Genomic DNA, 20294 nt, shown 5'->3' with positions numbered 1-20294 from the left:
ATAAATTCAGGAATTACAAAGGCACTGAGTTTTCTAATAGAAATCACACTAGAAGCCAGAAAATAGAAACATCAAATTGATTTGTAGCATAAAAGTCATAGATGTCAATTCTATCAAATTCAGAGGAGTAGAGTAGAAAGGAATTGCCAGACATAGCAAGGTCCTTTAGAGTTTGTTTGTTTGTTTTTTCATTTTGATGTATATGCATGTATTTGTTATGTGTATGTTATTTGTTATTTGTGTGTTTTCAGCTGCCAGTGTAGGCCAGAGGTCAACCTCCAGTGTCTTTCTCTGACATCCATTAGGATCTTACAGAGCCTTGGAGCTTGCCAAGTAGGTTAGGGCCAGAGAGCTTCAGAATGTCTGCCTGCCTTTTCCTATCCTGACTAGGGTTAAAAGTGTGTGCCACCACACCTGGCTTTTTAACAAGTGGAATTTTGGAATAGAACATAGGTCCCTCCACTTGCAAAGCAAACACCTAGTCAATGGAGCCATTTCCCCAGCACCTCATTGTTTAGATTTAAGAATTGTCTTTCATGAAACTACTAGATCTAGGAAGGTCCAGAGCACAGCCATTGTGATTGAGACTGACAGAGCTATGGGAAAGTGTGCTCTATTGCTTTGAGAAGAAACACACACTTAATATTTTGGTATGCTTCAATACTGAGAAGCAAGTGGAGCTGTAAAAGAAGGGTAATCTAGATATAGCACATTGAATAGCTCAGCTGTGGACAATTTTCACTCAGTTATGAAATTGTGAACACTGCATATCAACATTACAAAACATTTTGATATGACTAGGAAGTCTATTAAACATATTAAACATTTTACCAACTCCTCTGAAGGGCTATACAGCAATACTGACAGCCACCTGGTGGGCGAGCACTTGCTAACTCAATTCAGCTTTAGCAAAAGAGTAGAGGTCTGTCACCTGGGAACCTCAGAGCAGTAGGCAGTTTCTAATTTATTTGAAATTACTGCCACATTGTTGATATAGTTAATTGCAAGATAGTGGTATTTGGGAGACAGTAGAGAAAGATGTGTGTGTGTGTGTGTGTGTGTGTGTGTGCCTGTGTGTGCCTGTGTGTGTGTGCCTGTGTGTATGTGCCTATGTGTGTATGTGTGTGTGCCTGTGTGTGTGCCTGTGTGTCTGTGTGTGTGTGTGCCTGTGTGTGTTCCTGTGTGTGCCTATGTGTGTATGTGTGTGTGCCTGTGTGTGTGTGCCTGTGTGTGTGCCTATGTGTATATGTGTGTGTGTGTGCCTGTGTGTGTTTGTGTGCCTGTGTGTGTGTGTGCCTGTGTGTGTGTGCCTGTGTGTGTGTGCCTGTGTGTGTGTGTGTGTGCCTGTGTGTGTGTGTGTGCCTGTGTGCATGCATGTGTGTATTGGCAGACTTTTGTGAGGACAAGAGAAGGAATCTACAGAAAAGTGTAATGTGTAAATCACAAAACTCCTCCCTCCCTTTCTTCCACCTTCTATTCCATCCTCTTTTCCCCACTTTTTTTTCCTATCTTGAAAGTAGAACCTAGGGCCGATGGAGAACTGCTCTACTCAGTTCTGTTTCCAGCACCATTACACTTCTCTATTGCTCAAAAATCTTTGTTTAACTAAAACATTTGAAAGAAATGACTAAAGACACAGGGCAGGAAAGACCTGTGACCTTTATTTCCTTTCTGCTTCCTGAATGTTCACTACTATGGAGAAAAAAAAATCCTATATCAGCATTTCAAATACGCAAACCAACTAAGTGTGACAGTATGTCTAACCAGCAACAAGCAAATGATAAATTGCCTATTTGGAAGGTAGAAGAAAATACTCTAAACAAATACAAGTTGGGTAGTGATAGAAATTCAAACACAGATATCTGTCTGCTGTCACAATTTAATATTTTCTGGGCCCCAGCAATCTTTTATTACAAAATCAGATCATCAACATCAATCACTTTAGCCACATAATAACATTTTAGCACCTGAAGAATGTGGTAACCCCTGTCTGGATACTGTTTTATACCCAAACTATTCTTTTGTTGCCCCTGACAAGACTTAGATACGGGCAGCACCAAGGAATTACTCATTGTGACGCATAACATGTAAATCTTCATTGACAGCTGATCTTTCAGTTTGAAGTCAGCCTTAGATGTCCCAGGATGGGGTGATACCCAAGGGGGACTTCCCCTTCTTTGAGGAGAAGTGAAGGAGTTAATGGGGGGAGGGGACTTGTAGGGGTAGAATTGGGAAGAGAGGAGGGAGGGGGCTACTATAGGGAGGTAAAGTGAATAAAAACATAAATTGTTGAAAAAAAGTAAAATGTACGATTCTTATCACAGAAATTTATTTTCGTTATTGTCCTTCATAAAGTTAACCAAAGAGTTCAGTCATAAAATCTATAACAAGTATAAAATGCTGAAGAAATTTATATTGTGTTGAAGTTAAAAACACTAGATTTTGAGGCAGGAATGCATGAGTTCAAGGTCTCTTAACTAGTTGTATATGTTTGAGCAAGTGAATTTAAAGTTTCCAAGTCACTATTATCCATTAGTGAGGAGCCATGGTAGGCTGTATGATGCTGAGCATGTTGGAAGCTAAGGCCCAGCAGCCTTCTCAGACAGTTTTAGAATCACAAGCTGATGGATCCTTGGTGAGGTCATTATTTTTAGCTTTGGAACTGTTAGGAAGTCTGCAGGGGATTTTCACACATTCAACAAATTAGCAAAGGTCATCTAAACTAGCTGCATACATTGGCTGGAGATGCTATCAAACAAGGGCTGTCATATTAGATTAAATAACTTCCCATTGTCTGCATTTCCAGTGTTACCATTAAAAGGGTCAAGGTGAATTGTGGTTTCAAACGATCCATTGAGATTGCATTTCACTTTTTAAAAATTTTAATTTAATTTTAATGTGTGTGTGTTTGTTTTGTCTGCATGAACTTATGTGCACCACATCTATGCCTGTTTCTTACATAGATCAGAAGAAGGCATCCAATCCCTCAGAACTGGTGTGACAGACAGTTGTGAGTCACCATGTGGGTGCTTGGAATCAAGCCCCAGTCACCCGAAAGAGCAGCAAGTGCTCTTAACCACAGAGATATCTGTCCGGTCATTAGATGTATTTTAAATCACAAATGTTGAACTCAGTAACATCTGTTTGTTTTCTGTCTATGTCTTTCCATTTTCTCAGCAGGTTGGTGCATTTTCTGCCATCGTAAACCTTTCATTCTCTGTCCAAGCTCCAGTTCAAGATCCACTTCTGGGGAGTCACTCTCAACTTTTCTCATGCTGTGTGCATGACTATTTTTCTCTTGAACTAGGATTGCCTTGTGTTTGAAGGTTGAATTTTGTGGAAAGGTTTGATACACTGGTCAGACAGGGCTTTATATAAACCTCTAATCACATACCTTTACTCTTGATTGATTATCCGAGCTTATGGAGCAGCTGTAGACACCATGAGAGTGGACTATCACCATGGCTCTTGCAAAACTGTGGAGATACTGTGGCTGGGGAAATGCCTTGGTGGTTAAAACGTTTGTGAGGTTATTAAGTAGGATCTTCAGAAGCCAGGAAGATGCCAAATGGGCCTGCCACTCCAACCTCTGAAAGCAGAGATCATGTTCCCGGGGGCAAGCGTATATGACACTAACCATATCAGCAATTGAATCACTCCTGGGCTTGCATAGGCACATGCACACAGGTGTGCCTACACATGGAAACATGCCTAGACATACATGTGCACGCCACACACATGAAATAGAAAAAAAATAGACAGTGTTGATTTCCTTGCTTCTGATGTTGCCATAAATACTGTCAAATAATTAAACTATTTCTCTATATCTTTTTTTTTTTTTTTTGGTATTTGTGATGCCAAATAGTAGTGTCAGCCTCCTTCCTATACATTAGGCAAACACTGTGCCATGACTATATCTTCAGTCACTGCTTTACCATGCACTCTGAATGGTGCCTTTCGATCAGTGCAAACCACAATTTATCGACAATCCCTTTCCTTTTTTGTATCTTTTTTTTCTTTTCCAGAATTGTTCTGTGTTGTTAAGCTGATGGATTGCATAGAAGAAAATGGACTCAGGGCCCTTTCTAAAAAATCACTCTTCAGAGAGGAAAAAGTAGCAACTTTACACCTCGTTTTTGTTCCTTTACTTCAACCAATAGACAACATAGTTATTCTGGAGTCCATTTTCCCATGGTTTTCTAGCTATAATAACAGCTTGGGGTTTTTCATTTTCTATTTTAGTTTTCTTTTGTTGTACTTTCTATGATGGCTTCTTTTAGATCTGTACTCTGTGTGTGTGTGTGTGTATGTATGTGTGTGTGTATGTGTGTGTGTGCCTGTGTGTGTGTGTATAAAAGGGCATGTCTCTCACATTTGATTGAATGAGATGGAAAATAAAAAAAGTAGATCCCCTTTCTACTCCTGCACCGAACTACAGCAGTTATAGTTTATAAACCATTACTTCACGATTATTTCCTCATCTTAGGTTTGATTTTTTTTAATGTTAGCTCAAGTGGATTTTAAACTAGAAAATATTCTTAGTGTTTTGCTATATTCTCTACACACATTAGATCATTAAGCCAAATTCCTATACATGAATCTCCTTTCAAAGAATTAGCTATGTGATTTTGACCACAATGTCAACGAGCCCCAGGGAGCTGACTCTACTCAGATCTGTGTGGTAGACTTGGCCAAAATAATCTTTTTTGACTCTGAGATTCTAAGTGTTTGTGATTCTCAAAATTACTATTATTATTACTTTCAGACATAAATACTTCAGGACTTAAACACTGAACTTCCCCAAGTAACCTCTTTATTGAAAGAAAGGGTCTTGTCAAAGGAAGATTTATTAAGATTTCTTCTGTGATGAAAAGGCTTTTTAAGTCATTATAGTGACAGTCAGAAAAGGATCAAGTCTGTGATTTGTCTCTTCAGCTCCCATCAGCAAGTTAGAAAATGATGCCATTTATTTTCCATAAAACAATGCAAGGAACTCTTCCAGACACTGATTTAGAATTTAAGTTGTAAAAGCAATTTTATCTGAGCAGTAAGCATGATTAGAAGGAGGAATCCTTCTAAATTCCAAGTTTACTGTGGGATGACAATCTCATCCCTCCACTTGATGCCCTGTCTTTCTGCTAGAGGTGGGTTCTACAAGTTCCCTCTCCCTACTGTTGAGCATTTATTTCATCTAAGGTCCCTTCCTTTGCATCCTGAGAGTCTCTCACCTCCCAGGTCTCTGGTATATTCTAGAGGGTCCCTCCACCTCCTACCTTCTGAGGTTGCCTGTTTCCATTCTTTCTTTTGGCCCTCAAGGTTTCACTCCTGTTTCATCTCAAAGGGAGGCTCCAAGACTTGACACTATTACTGATTACTAATGCTATGGTGTGCTTACAAACAGTAGCCTAGCATGGCTGCCATCCAAGAGGTCCAAAAAGCAGCTGAAAGAGTCAGATGCAGATACTTAAACCCAATCATTAGACAGAAGCTGGGGACCCCCTGTGGTTGAATTAGGGAAAAGCTGGAAAAAGCTGAGGAGGGCGACCCCATAGGAAGACCAGCAGTCTAACTAACCTGGACCCCTGAGATCTCTCAGACACCGAGCCACCACCAAGGCAGTATACACCAGCTGATATACACACATATACAGCAGAGAACTGCTTGGTCTGGCCTCAGTGAGAGAAGATTCACTTAACCCTCAAGAGACTTGGTGTTCCAGGGAGTGGGGAGGCGTGGTGGAGTGGGAGTGGGGGCTGGGGCCATCCTCTTGGAGATGGGGGAGGAGGAATGGAATGAGGAACAGTCAGAGGGCAGCCCAGGAAGAGGATAAGGACTGGATTGTAAAGAAAGATTAAATAATAATGATAATAATAATAATAATAATAATAATAATAATAGTAAAAATCCCAAGTTTATGTTCAGCAAGTGCTGATCACAGTTCTTTTAGAATAAAGCAAGCAGTAGGATTTGCTAAAGAAAGGAATACTTTGAGAGTTAAGATCAATTTGGTGTCCAGCAGCAATTATTAATTAGACTGTTTTGCATTTTTTTTTTTTTTTTTTTTTTTTTTTTTTTTTCGAGACAGGGTTTCTCTGTATAGCCCTGGCTGTCCTGGAACTCACTTTGTAGACCAGGCTGGCCTCGAACTCAGAAATCCGCCTGCCTCTGCCTCCCGAGTGCTGGGATTAAAGGCGTGCGCCACCACGCCCGGCTCCTGTTTTGCATTTTTGTGTCATAGATTTTTTTCACCACCAGAAAGAGAACTATCACCTGCCGGATATTTGTGAGGGTACAAAGTCACACTGTGTCATATCTGTGTCACATGTGATTATGATTACGTTGCTAGAACATGGTCAATAGTGTGGGACTGAGAGTAAGAATCAAGAAGTGGCATTTGGTGACTCAGTGGGGACACTTGCTTGTCTCTATAGCTAACTGGGTGGTTTTTACAATGTTGTTTCTCAAAATAACTGAAGCACTACTATATTCTTAGTGTTCTCCTAAAGTGCAAAGGCTCCCCAAACTTAAAAATTCTCCCCAGGTGCAAAGCGGTGTAGAGAACAAAGCTCTAGTAAGATGTAGGCATGCAAAGCTCACTGTGCATAAAATGATCTGCTTAAGTAAGTGTTAGGTGAGTAGAGTGGAAACTTACAAATAATACACAAATGGGACTCCAGGGACTCTTCGCTGGTCTTATAGGGCTTGTTATCAAGTTAGCAACATTATCAAAACTACCATAAAAGAAAAACTGGAAAAGAGAGTCCCAGGATCTCCTTCTCCAAGTTTGCACTTGTCAGAAAGAGGCATTTGGACTTGCTGTGGTCTAATGCTGGTGTCCCTAGAAAATTCCTGTACTGAAATCCCACTCCTTGAGGTGAGTGTACTGGAGAGGAAGGGCTTTGGGCAGTAAATTGGAGCTGCTAAAGCTGATGAAGTTGGCTCCCCATTCTACCCAGTTCTTCTTGCCAGATTTTCTAATATTGGTGCATGTTTGTGGATCCCTGCACTATGAGGATCCAAATATGGAGTCCTTAGCATGTTTAGCGGCTCTTCTGTTCCCTTGATAAGATCTTGACTGGCAATAAAATGCTAACTTGCAACTCAATGTGTTTATATATAGAGAGTAAGAGCACTTTGGGGAAAAGTCTAAGGTATTCTTTTAAATTATTTAGCCATTATTTAATAAACCATTGATTTGAAATGTTTAGAAATATCCCAGGGATTTAAGAAAGTCACATTTCCCAAAGTAGTCTACTTTAAAACAATTTATACCGAGGGCCACGTAGGAGGAACAACAAATGGCTTTAGAACTCATGGAATGCAGCCCACAGGTTACCACAGCCACAGGGGTGAGCCTCAGTGTGGCACGGCCCCGAGGACCATGTGTCCTGAAGACTGCTATGGAGTTCTGCTCTGCTTGTGGCTCTCACATCCCTCTTAATCTAAGAATTGCCTGAAAACTTTAAGGGCTTCCAGTCCCTCACTGGGCAGTATTTCTGGCACTCACAGTACAAATGGTTGCTTTCTTTTGGGCATTGCTGCTGGAGCAGATTCATGATTCTATTACCACCCTAGAGAAGAACTTAGAGATGTAGATTGTCAGCAGTGACCACCATCCTTAGAAAACATTTGAAAAAATGAAGTTGTTAGTGAAGCTAGGTTGAGATGTTTTTACTACTGTCTCTGATATAAGAAATCTTAGGGAACGATATGAAGTTCAGAAAGGCACCCTCTTATTAGTTAAGCTAGTGACCCTTAATGGTCAGAGAACAGGGGCAATGATAGCACTCACTGAGGCTAGACTGGTGATAATTGATTTCTTACACCCATTTTTGCCCCCTGCTTCCTGATATGATTTATTAAGGATTGCTAATGAGTAGATGCACACTTTGAGGATTTAAGGTAGATCAGACTAATTTTCATATAAAAGTTTAGATTTGTGATTCTGTTAAGATTCTTACAAGATAGCTTTTAAAGATAAGTAATAAAATAATTACTTCTTTCTTTGTAACAGGAAATTGCTGCCTGTCAGTAAGGGAAACTGGCTGAGAAACTATCTTGCTTGCTTACACTTTATTAGTCTATAACAAGTTGCTTGGTTATGAGTGAATTGAGGTTGTTGTTTTTTTTTTTTTTTTTTTGCTTGATCAATATGTTTGTTGTCTTTATGAAAAAAATCTTCATAGAAAACTACTTTAGCTTTCAGCAGCCCTTTCCTGAGCTCTGAGGAAGCTTGCCTTCTTTTGAGCAACCCGGTCTTTCTTCTGGGCAAGAGACATTGTGGGACGATTCCACCTCTTCTTCTTCACTTCTCTCTTGGGCTTCTTCTCATAGACTGGATTCTCTCAGATAGCAGCATGAGCTTTCTTATACATCTCCTCCATCGTGTCTGGAGTTACGTTGTTCTTGATGCACTTTGAGAACTGTTTCTTAGACGCATCTTCATCTTCCTCCATTAGGTAGCGCATGTAGTCGGCCACATTCTGACCCATGATGTGCTTCCGATGTACCTCTGCATTGAACTCCTTGCTTTCAGGGTCATAACCAGGGAATCGTTTGGTACTATGAGGGATAGACAAGCCTCCATCCCTTCAGGGCCCCAAAAACTTTATTGCCAGTTGTAGTTCAGGCAAGACCTGCATCCAGATAGCAAGTGAAGGCACCAGGCTGACCGTCAATGCTTTCCACATTGTATTCACCTCCATTCACCTCCACTTGGCCTTCATAGATCTTGTCCATGCCAAACCTATTCAGGAGCCTGCGGGCCAGCAACAGGCCAGTGCAATAGGGTGCAGCATAATTTGTCAGGCCAACTTTCACACCGTAGTTTGGAAGTTCATATGCATATGCTGCACAGATGATCATATCCCCTTCTATATGGGATATGCAATCTGTCAGATGATATCTCTGTTAGTTACACAAACTATCATCCTATATTTGGGTGTGTTGTACTTATTCTTGTCCTGGATCATCAATTGTTTCCGAGCATAGTAGTCAGTTTTACCCTCTCACCACCTTCGAAATCTCACTTGGTATCTTTTAAAGTAGGCCTTATTCTTGACAACGTTCACAAACCCCATCCTGTGGAACAGAGACCCGCAACCTCGGCTCCACGCATACCTACAGAGTCGGCCGCACTAGGGGGAAAAGCGAGGTTTTGTTTGTTTGTTTGTTTGTTTTTAGAATAATTTGTTTGCTTTACATGTGCTATGTAAGGATATTCCCTGTAAAGGTATTGGAAAGCACACTGTTTTTTCATAATCATTATCAAGAAGAAAACTAAAACATAATCACATTATAACTGTATACTGCTTGAAAGATTTTGCTGGGATATTTAAGGAATGGAAGAAAAAAATAATGTAAGGAGTGGTGTGGTATGGCCGGAACATTGTCTCTTTCTCCCATTAACTAAGTGTGCATGTATAACGTTTGAGGGAATGGGGGTTAGAACATTGTTCCTTCCACCCACCGGTTGTATGTATTTATGGATGTTTGTGTGGAGGACTTGGACTCTGCTTGCTGAAGCTTTGCTCTAACCATTCTATGTGTGAATGTGTATATGTCTGTCTGTAGGTTTGTATGAATATGTGTATGTGTTTATGTGTATATACATGTATATTTGTGTGTATGAAGTTTTTGGACTCTGCCTTTTGTTTTGTCCATTCAGTGTGTGTGTGTGTGTGTGTGTGTGTGTATGTGTGTATGATTGTGTACATGTGTGAATTTTCTCTGTTTCATTCTCTTTCTCGCTAGCCCCAAGGAGTTAAAAGAATTCAGTTTTTTCACTGGCCACAGAGTGTGCCAGCCCCAATTAATTAAGCATTTTTCCCCTCAGAAAAATGTCTGCTGAGCACTTCTCTAATTGCTAGCTGCCTTTGGCAGCAGCCCCTGTAGGTATCTGGATCTACCCCTGTCAGCAGCTCTAAGCACTGTCCCGCCCCCCCAATGTCTGCCTGCCTTGGTTTAACCACCACATGGATGTCAAGGCCAGAGAGTCATTGGCAATTTTAATTTATTCTTTGAAAATATGATGAATTTGCACAGTAGATTTTATCATATCCATTCATTATTACCTCCCTTCAATTTCTTCTAGTTCCCTATCTCTTTTACAACCCTTTGCATCCTAATTATTGGTGTTCATATACACATGGGCATAGAGTCACCCACTGTGGCAAGCTACGAGAAGACACATTTCCAAAGGAGAGTGGCTCTCTCTCCCTCAGCAGTCTCTGACTACCAATGTGTACAAAGGTCATGTCACGTCTAGAGATGGGCATTTCACAGCACTCCCCTCCATCCTCTGGTACTTATAGTCTTTCCACATCCTCTTCCAGGATGTCCCAAGAGCTTTGGAGAGGGGGAGGATATACATGACCCATCTATGGCTGAGCATTCACAATTGCTTAGTCTCTGCACAAAACATCTTATTTTGCTATCTAGAAGAAACTAGGCTAAAAGGATAAAGTTTCTCTCCATGTTGAGATTTTATATATATACAAATATATGTATATGTGTATATATATAAGTGTGTGAGTATTTATGTGTGTATGTATGTAAAAATATACACACACGTCTAATCACATACACAAAACACAAGTTATTATTCTCAAGATACTTACCCATAATTTGCCAATATCAGAGATTGATAAAGATTTAGCAGAAATAACATTGAGGGCATTGAATCAAGTGCAAGTATTATAGCTATTGTCAGCAAACATTTGAAGGATGTGTAGCCTACCTAAAGGAAAGGCAGTGACTTGTAGTGGGGTTGATACTCTCTGTGACAGTAGGAAAGAACTGTCACTACAGTAATGGAAATTTGTCAAAGTGCTTGAGATCACACAGCTTGAGAACAGGTGGGATGGTGGGTAAACAGTTCTCCATGTAGAACTCACTGAAACTGTCATATTTCATCTTAAGGAAGTTTGGTCAGTGGCCACCGAGATAATCTCTAATTCTCCATACTCAAGGGTTGTGAGTTCACTGAAGACACCAGATAATCACAGAATTTATTTAACACAGATCTCTTTTATTCTTAACAGTGACAGGCAAGCTTGGGGCATCAACTGTGGAAAGGGAAGAAGACAAGGACCTGCAGTGAAGAATGGTTGAGTGTCTTGGTGGCCCTTTCAGCACCTGATTTTGTACGGCTTTGGTATATCACATACATCTTGACTATCTTAGTTACATTTTCTATCATGTGAAGAGACATCATGACAATTCTTCTAAAGGAAAGTATTTAATTGGACATGGTTTACAGATTCAGAGGGTTACACCATTATTGTCATGGTGGGATGCATGGCAGCTTGCAGGCAGACACGAGGTTGGAGGAGTCAAGAGTTCTACATCTGGATCTGCAGGCAATAGGAAGAGAGCATGCCACTAGGCCTGGCTTGGGCATTTGAAACCCAACCCCCCCCCCCCACCCCCCAATGACACACTTCTTCCAGTACAGCCACAGCTGCTCCATTAAGGCCACACCTCCTAATCTCTGTCATGGAGTGACACTCCCTAATGGCTAACCATTCAAATATATGAGTCTATGGGACCATTCCTATTCAAACCACCACACAGGCTTACTATTTTTCTTTAGAATATTGTCAATATTGGCTTTCTACAACTTCCCTATTCACAGCAGTGAGTGTATACTTCAGCCACACACCACACTCACCTCTACACCCATTTTTTTCCTTATCAATCTTGAATTATGTTTTATGTGACTGTTTTGCATTGGATTTGTATAATAGACTGTAGGGTACACTAAACCAGGGGTCTTATTTTACCTGGAATACAATAAAGATTTTAGAAACTTTAAGAGTGAATGAATAAAATTAAAAATCTGAATTACTGCTAATAGAGATAATTACTATTGACAATATTAAGTATTAATTAAGGTGGTTTTATGATGTTCCTTTTGATTCTCCTGACTATTAGGATGAGACTGAAATTCAAAACAGGAAATTTTGAAAAGAAAATCTCAAAGCATGAATATTTTCTCATTACCATCTTTCTTTCTTCAGGAAACAGAAGCTGTACATAGAGTTGTGTAAGGGCCATGTTTTTAAATGCAGCAAATGATGGATGCTTTCCTTCTAGAAGTTGGAAGAACTATGGGAAAACTCCTTGTTGCATCAGTTTTATTTCTACCAAGTCATTCAAGCAGCCATTAACATATTGGCTCATCAAACACGCAGAAGAATGCTAAAATTTGACTGCTTAGCTTAAGAACGCATGGTGATCAATACGTCAATGATAGGGACAGACATGTGCCCTGAGAGTCTTTTAAAAGGATTAAATATTAACCTAAGTGCAACTGAGTCACTGGCCTGTGGCTGTGACAGCGAAGTGCACAGGAATTTAATGTTGAGTCAAATTACCAGCAGAATGTTTTTCTACTTGATGATCCAAGATCTAATTTCTATTGATCTATCTCCTAGAGAATGGTGTTGGTAAATCTGAACAAACACCATTACAGTAATGTAGGATTTGAGAAGCTAGAAGCAAGAACCGTGAAAATAGTGTGCCCCATACATCTGAGGTATGGAAGAATCTGAAACTTCTAGGAACCCACTAGGCAAAGAGACACAGGAAATGAACTATCTCGGCACTCTGCCATCAACGCAAAGAGGACTTTGATTGTCTGGTGATGTACAAAACATCGGCTTTTTAGGTGAAAGCAGGTGATATGGGGGAAGATGGAAAGGACAGAAGAGGGAAGAATGATAGCATTGACAGCATCAGCCGGAAGCTGAGGGATGGCAAATGGCAAAACTGTAAGCAAAGTCGCACCCAGCTGGAGCAGGAGCCAGAGTCAGAGCAGCTCAGCCCCAAGTGAGAACTGTGACCACCCTTTACAGTGTGGTTAAAATGCCCTGGTCATGGTGCAGGCATTTTGTTTGTTTGCTGCTGTTGCTGCAGCTGCTATTTTTTTTTTAACTTTTTCCAATTTTTTTTAATTAGGTATTTTCTTTATTTACATCTCAAATGCTATCCCGAAAGTCCCCTATATTCTCCCCCCACCCTGCTCCCCTACCCACCCACTCCCACTTCTTGGCCCCGGTGTTCCCCTGTACTGGGGCATATAAAGTTTTACCACAGGCAAAAAATAGGTGATTTATTGTCAGATAGTTGGCCAATATAAACCTTAAATTTGTTTTAATCAATTCCTTTTTAAAATTTATTCACTTTACATCCTGATTGCTGCCCCCCATTGTCCCTCCCACAATCTTTCCCCCTACCTCCTTCTCTTCTCCTTTGAGAGGGTGGTGCCCCTTCTCCGTTATCCCTCCACCCTGGCACATCAAGTCTCTGCAGGGCTAGGTGCATTGTCTCCCACTGAGGCCAGACAAGGCAGCCCAGTAAGGGGAGTATATTCCACAGACAAGCAAATTGCATATTATCTTAATGACAGCATGGGGGAGTTGATCTTCTATTTGATTTCTGTCTCTCAGCCCTCCATGTTTTCAACAGGTGGGCCTGTCTCCTCAATAACCCGGTCTTCACTTCTTGCTCTAGTCAAATCCTTGGTTCCTAAAAGGTCTCTCACACCCAAGCTGATTTTACTATTATAGCCTTGGTCTTGAGCCTGGAACTTGGTATGCAGTCACTGCATATTTCTCATGCTCCTTTCTAGACTTTTCCCCTTCTTTTCTTTTCAAACCCTCCTGAATTTCCACCTCACATCATTTTGCTGATTTCTGCCAGTCCAAGGTTAATTCTTCTCTATATGGTTAGCTTCTGCGGCACCTCCATCTGACACTCTGACTGTTCATCTAACTGCCTCTGATGGTCTCTCATCCCTTCACAACTACAGTGCTGGATGGTGTATAGGGGCATCCTCTTCTACATAGTTTCATCGCCTTTCCCTGATTCCTTTTTCTTGAATGGAAAACTCCATCCTTAGGTAAATCTATTGTCCTACTTTCTCCAAACCTGACATCATGTAAATAAACAAAGTGAAAGAAGAGCAGGAACATGCCATGGGGTGGCACTTAGTGTCCGCAATATGCTCTTAAGGACACAGCCTTCTCAGGCAGTGCTAGCTCTCCCTTTACTGGTCTGAATAAATTCATGTTTCCAGACCAGATGTTTTGTCTGAACTTTAGACTTTAGATGATAAACTTGATACTTCTTAAATGTATCACAGACAAAGTAAACTTAAAATGTTGAAACGAATTGTTTTGTTTTCCCCCTGTATCTTTCCTTTCTGCAGATAATGGTGTTTTCTTAGACGTTGACTGATAAAGACTTCTTTGTAAGATTTTGAATATCTGTAGACCCTGCTCATAAAAGACCACACATGGGTGATGTGTATCACAGAGTTGGTGGCTTATCTCATTTCTGTTTTATCTGAATTTTCTGCATTTGTGTTTCTGGGGCTATTTAACATATAGCCTACTTCAACCTACCTATGAATTTCTGTTTATACAGAATGGGGCCTTCATCTCCCACCCAGGAATGACACACCCTAAGGTTACATTGAGGATCAGAGAATAAATCGCTTTCATCCGTTTGTGCCTCACATGAAGCAAGAGCTTTATTGCATCCTGAGAAGTGTTGGGGGTTTTGACTCTGAATCATCAAAAAGGATGCCACTCTCAAAGTTCTCTAATTGAGAAAGGTTCTCATCCAGAATGGTTACGCTGAAGGCTGGAAAATATGTGTTCTTCAGAGTGATTCATGGACCAGAAGTTCTCCAAAGCTGAGATATGACCTTCAGCTCCTTTCACTAAAACTCCCTCTACTTTGTGGGCATAACAGCAAACTAGAAACAAATGGAGTATGCAAATACTTTTTATTATAAGGACATGACTTTTAATAACCTATTTACCATAATACTATTTTTCTAATGTGGTCTGGTTTCTAGCTCCAAATTTTCGGATATGGGTATATAACTTAGAGTAACTACCCAACCAGGGAAAGTAAGAGAGATCGTGGCACGGAAGGGATAGTAAGGTAACAGGTGTTATGAAGGGGGAGGGGAGGTCAATACGTAGAGGGAAGGAGAAGGGGCAAATAACACTAAGAAGGTTTGATAAAGCCCCAAGGAATCATATTTTTCATTTATCTAACATAATGAATAAAACAAATAAATTCACACACACATACACACCAGGAACAAAATCAAGGCAAATCTTTTTTTTTTTTGGTTTTTCTAGACAGTTTCTCTGTGTAGCCCTGGATGTCCTGGAACTCACTCTGTAGACCAGGCTGGCCTTGAACTCAGAAATCCACCTGCCTCTGTCCCCCAAGTGCTGGGATTAAAGGTGTGCGCCCCCACCGCCAGGCCCAAAGCGTATCGTAACAGAAACTCCAGTATTGTAGTGAGAAACCTTCACTCAAGCTGTTGTCCGGAATAGAGCAACTGATTCTCCAAAACAATACAGATTGCTGCTGTTGCTCTCGGTGGCCTCACAGAGGTTGAAAGTAAGGCCCTATGGCTGAAGACACCGCATACTTCAGACGCAGGACTCTGACAATTCAAACTGATTCTTACTGCAAGACCCCTTCTTCTGCACTAGCTTCCACAGTACCAGAAAGGACTAGGTAGGCTGCCCAGGGAGGAACACATCAATCATGCTATCTAGCCATGACACCAACAAACTATACCTATAATCATCATGGAAAGATATTCTTAAAAGTGCAACAGTGGTACTCACAGTTTGATGGTAACCAGCGGTTGTCAATAGAAGTGCTGACTTGGAAGAGGAAAAATTAATCTCTCAGGGTCCCACCCATGGACAAACTAAACACTGATGGCTGATGAGAGGAGGGAACTCCAGGAATGTGCTGGCTAATTATGTTTCCAATACAAAGTAGTCAGCCCTGAAATCATGTACACATAGTCACACTAACAGCCTCAGCCAACTGTATTTCTATATCGTTATATTTATGTCCATGCAGCAATAACAAAAGAGGCTGACAATGGGAGGGACTAAAGGGGTAGCATAGGTGTTAGAGAAAGGGTCCATGGGAGGGATTGGAGGGAGGACAGGAGAAAGTGATAAACATGTTTTAGTGAAGCAAAGACTGCTGACGACACACTGCATTTCTGAGATTCCTCTCCCTATGAGAAGTTCGCCACAGATGTCACACACCCGAGGCGCTTCAATTCTGTACTGATCAGAGTTCAGTGTTCAGAAGCAATTTAGGCCACTAGGAAATGACTTTTCTGTCTCAGTTAATTTAAAACCTAAACTCTCTTGAGTCCAATTCGGAGCAACCAGTGTGACACAGGCCTGTAGCTAATTATGTCAACCACAGTGGGTGGCAGGCAGGTGGAGAGGTAGACTGAAGAGCGCAGGTGAGACGCTACAGCTAGCTAGATTTTGTTCCCTCCTGCAGAACCTTGAACCTCAAATTGTAAACTCTAAACCCTTGACTTCAGCACCATTTCTAAGGTGTTCAAATATCCAGCTTTTGGGATCCCCCACAGCCCCACGGAGCCAGATCTGAGTCATAATCATCTCCATGTTTACACGCGACCCCTGACATGATCTGCCAGGAGCTAACAGACAGTTTTCATTTCCTGCCCTGGGAGCTATAAGGTAGCAGTAAGCAAGCTGTAGCTCGGTTCAGTGCTTGCCTTTTATTCTCTTTCTCAGGAATTGTAGATCAACATGATATAATAAATGGGGATAGACTCCATTTGGAATCAGTGCAGTGATGTCGTGGGAGCTGGGTGAGCAATCTCCCTTTCCAAACAATCCACAATTGGATGAGTAGAGTTAGTACTGGCCGGATGAGGGAGAAAACTGATGCAGATGTTCGTACTTCTGTGTTTGAAACAAGTAGATCATGCTTCATTTCAGTCTGGTACGCTGTTTCTGAAAAGCCTAGAGTGATAGATTTACTCAAGTATAAAGTTTGGTTAGCTAATTTTTCCTCCTTACATTGAGAATGTCATTGCAGTGCACAATGTCCACGCCCCTCTCTCCAAAGTAATTTTCCATTCCAGAGCTTCATTATATCTCATTTATCACACTTATATTATTATGTCTTGTACACAGATATTTAAAATAGAGTAGCAACCTGTAACAAGGTAACTTTCATGTGTATGTGTGTAGACAGGCATCTCTGTGTGTTTGTGTATGTGTGTGCACACATACCTGCAGACATGCAGACTGCCTCAGGTGTTGAGCCTTAGGCACTGTCCACATACATTTTTAGTATATTTCACTGGTCTAGGGATCGTCAGGAAAGTGAGACTGGCTATCCAGAAACCCCCAGGGCTCTTCCTGTTTCCATATCTTCAGCAGTGGGATTCCAAGCACGACACCATTGTGCTAGACATTTTTTTTTTTTTCTTAAAGTGGGTTCTGGACATTGAACTTGGGTCTTTATGCTTGCAATGCTGGCACTTTACTGACTGAGCTATATCCAAGCTGGTTGACTTCTTCTTACATATATTGGCTACTTGCTTGAAGCAAAGAATTTATTGTACACTGTGGTCTGCTTGTCAATCTGTTTCAAAGCGTGTGCTTTTGAAAAAAAAAAACTCAGAAAATGGAGGCTTCTGTTGCATGACATACACTAAATAATAGCTTGACAGTTTCTTTTTGATCTTTTCAATGATTCCTTCCTCTGAACCACATGCTGTTCTTTGCTGAAATTCCTTCTCCTGTTTCTGTGTTTTCATTCTGCTTCCCATTTGTAGAACTCCATTAAAAGACAAAGTATCTGTTTATGTCTTTTTCCAAGTCTGTAAATGCTTGTTCATGTGCATACTTATGAACAGATTGACTTTGGAAACTCCAAGACTATTGAAGCACACAGGCCCAGAACTACATAGAATCAGGGGCTCTATTTGTAGTCATGTAGGAGGAAAGGGATTATGATTATCGGGATATATATCAGTTATAGGAGTGGTCCAGGAAAATACTGTTAATTACTAAAATAGATCACTATTTAGTTTCTCTGGCAAGAAGGCCAGAAAATAACAACCCACATAAAAGTTATTTGGAGTCAATGAAAAGGAGAACCAATTAAAATATGCTTCTCCTCCCTAGATCTGCTGTCTGCCTAAACAGAGTACCCCTGAAAGTCACCAGTGTAGTCAGACAACGAGAGGGAAGAAACTGACAAGGGCAGATATTTTTCTTAAGAAGCTATACTATTAAGTCTTAGATGAACAAGTCAGATTGAGGTCAACCCCATTGATAATATTATAGTTTTGAGACTTAATAAGCTACTGTCTTGATTCTTTGAGTCCATTTGTATGTGTGTGTGTGCGTGCACACGAGATGAGAGCTCAATGGGATATCTTTGTAAAGCACCTGGTGATAGTTTGTATTCTATAATATCAGCTATTATTATTATCACAGATTTGGATCTCAAGTGAATTGCACTCCTCAGTTAGCGTATCTTTCTAATTCTAAATGATTAAATCTTCACCATAAAATGTCTCTTTAATTAATCTCAGTAATGTTTAGATGAAACAGTGAGTTTTTCTGTACGCTTCTATTGAGATACTGTGCATTTTGATTGTTCTAGTAGCAAATGGTCAACGCTTCTAATATTCAAAAGAATGATGCTGAAATTTGCAGAAACTGAAATATGTCATGTATATGTGTATATCAATCCATACAACGTTTTTCCATATATGGAAAATAAATTGTCTATAAGGTTAGCTTGAATAGCTCTGAGAGTAGCTTTATCAGAAAATTGATTGCAAAACTAATTTTTATAATTGGAATTCTATTTCTCCAATGAATTATGTGTTAACTTGCAAAATATAGATAATTTGGAGGGTAAGGGGAGGGAGAGAGGTCTGGGGAAGGAGAGATGGTGAGAAAGAGGGAAAGGGAGGGAAGGAAAGTGAGGGGGAGAGATAGAGACAGACAGACAGAGAGAGACAGAGAAAACAAAAAGGAGGCTGGGTAGGATAATAATTCAGAAAAATTTCCCATCCTCTAACTATCCCCTCTACTCATCAAAAAAGCTACAAGCACTAAAATTTATTAACATTTCTATGAACATAATTTGAAATATTCATTTTCATTAAGTAGTCTACTGAATATGACAAAATCAAATTTATCTAAGGAGATCTCCAAGGCTGCTAATTTCCTTGACAATGAGGACATAAAGCAAGGGAACCCATGAATCATTCATGAAGTTCAATTTATTTCTCTTATTTTTTGGTGTTTAATAACCATGAATAGAAAGCATGCAGTGCATTGTAGATGCTATTTTTAAATTATCTTTAGATCAAAATGAATGATTTGGCAGGCAGAGATCAAGTAAGAATGGTTCTAAGGTTTCTGCTGTTAAGCATCACATATTTCATATTTTTCTTGTAAGTATTTATATGTTCATGTATTCATAACCTTTTTTCTGTGTTCAGCTTTGCTTATTACATCAGAACCACTTCAACACTAATAATATTTAGGCAGCTGCATAAAGTAATTTATTGGTGAAATAATGAAATTGAATGAAGTCCAAGAGTTCTAGTTTGGGGGTTGAAAGAGACCCTGAAGACTATAAAATAAAACTAGTCTCCTATTGAGAATATCTTCTGCATTATTAACAGTAGGTACCCATTTCCAATTTAATTGCCATGTCTCCATGGGAAAGAATTTTTCATCCTAGGCAGGAACTTATTTCATGGATAGCCACTGCTACTTATTTGAAATGACTTCTCTTAAATTCTAAATCTACCTTACCGACATCCCTGAGTCCTACTTGAGCCACGTGGGCTCATAACTCGTGCCGTGTTAGTCAAATACAATTGAATGCATCTGTATTGGCATCCTAGCTTGGATTTGACTGGATCCCACGGTGGTTGAGCTGTGTGACCAGACAGACTTCTGGCTCTTCCTGTGAGGTTCTTTACCTGACGCGATAGAATGAGGAAAGCAGGTTGCCTTTCCAATGTTGGACCCTTCCCAATTACCTAAACATTTGAATAAAAGAAGAAAAACAAACAAACAAACAAACAAAAAAATAAACCCTGACTTCTCTGAGGGAGAGAATTTCTCCTGCTTTTCCTCAAACTGGGACATCAGCTTCGTTCCCTCCTTTGGACTTGCCTGGAAACACTGTCTCTACCAGGGTTAGTGGGCTTTGGAACTGAATTTACTCTGCCTGTATTTGTTCTTTGGCATTTGTATCAGGACGGGAATTGCCATTAGCTTTGGAGGTGCTGACTCATCCCGCCTATCTTGGGATTTGCCAGCCTCTATTATTGCATGGTTCAATTCTTTATAATTAATCGATATCTCTGTATCTGTCTTGGCTCCTCTCCCTCTCTCCTCTATTGGCTTTATTTTCCTGGAGAACCCCAATTTATCACACAA

General features: G+C 40.4%; 1 protein-coding gene and 1 pseudogene across 2 annotated transcripts in view; both read right to left on the bottom strand.

Annotated features, from left to right (window-relative positions):
* The window catches only part of Gabrb1 (gamma-aminobutyric acid type A receptor beta1 subunit), a 464459-nt gene that overhangs the window by 73963 nt on the left and 370202 nt on the right, over positions 1–20294 (bottom strand). The gene's annotated exons all lie outside the window — the stretch shown is intronic.
* On the bottom strand, positions 8196–9089 carry LOC110294403 (annotated as a pseudogene).

The sequence above is a fragment of the Mus caroli genome, chromosome 5 (genome assembly GCF_900094665.2).
Source record: "Mus caroli chromosome 5, CAROLI_EIJ_v1.1, whole genome shotgun sequence".
Lineage (NCBI taxonomy): Eukaryota > Metazoa > Chordata > Mammalia > Rodentia > Muridae > Mus > Mus caroli.
The sequence above is the reverse complement of the archived record's forward strand: the minus strand, read 5'-3'. Positions and strand labels throughout refer to the sequence as shown.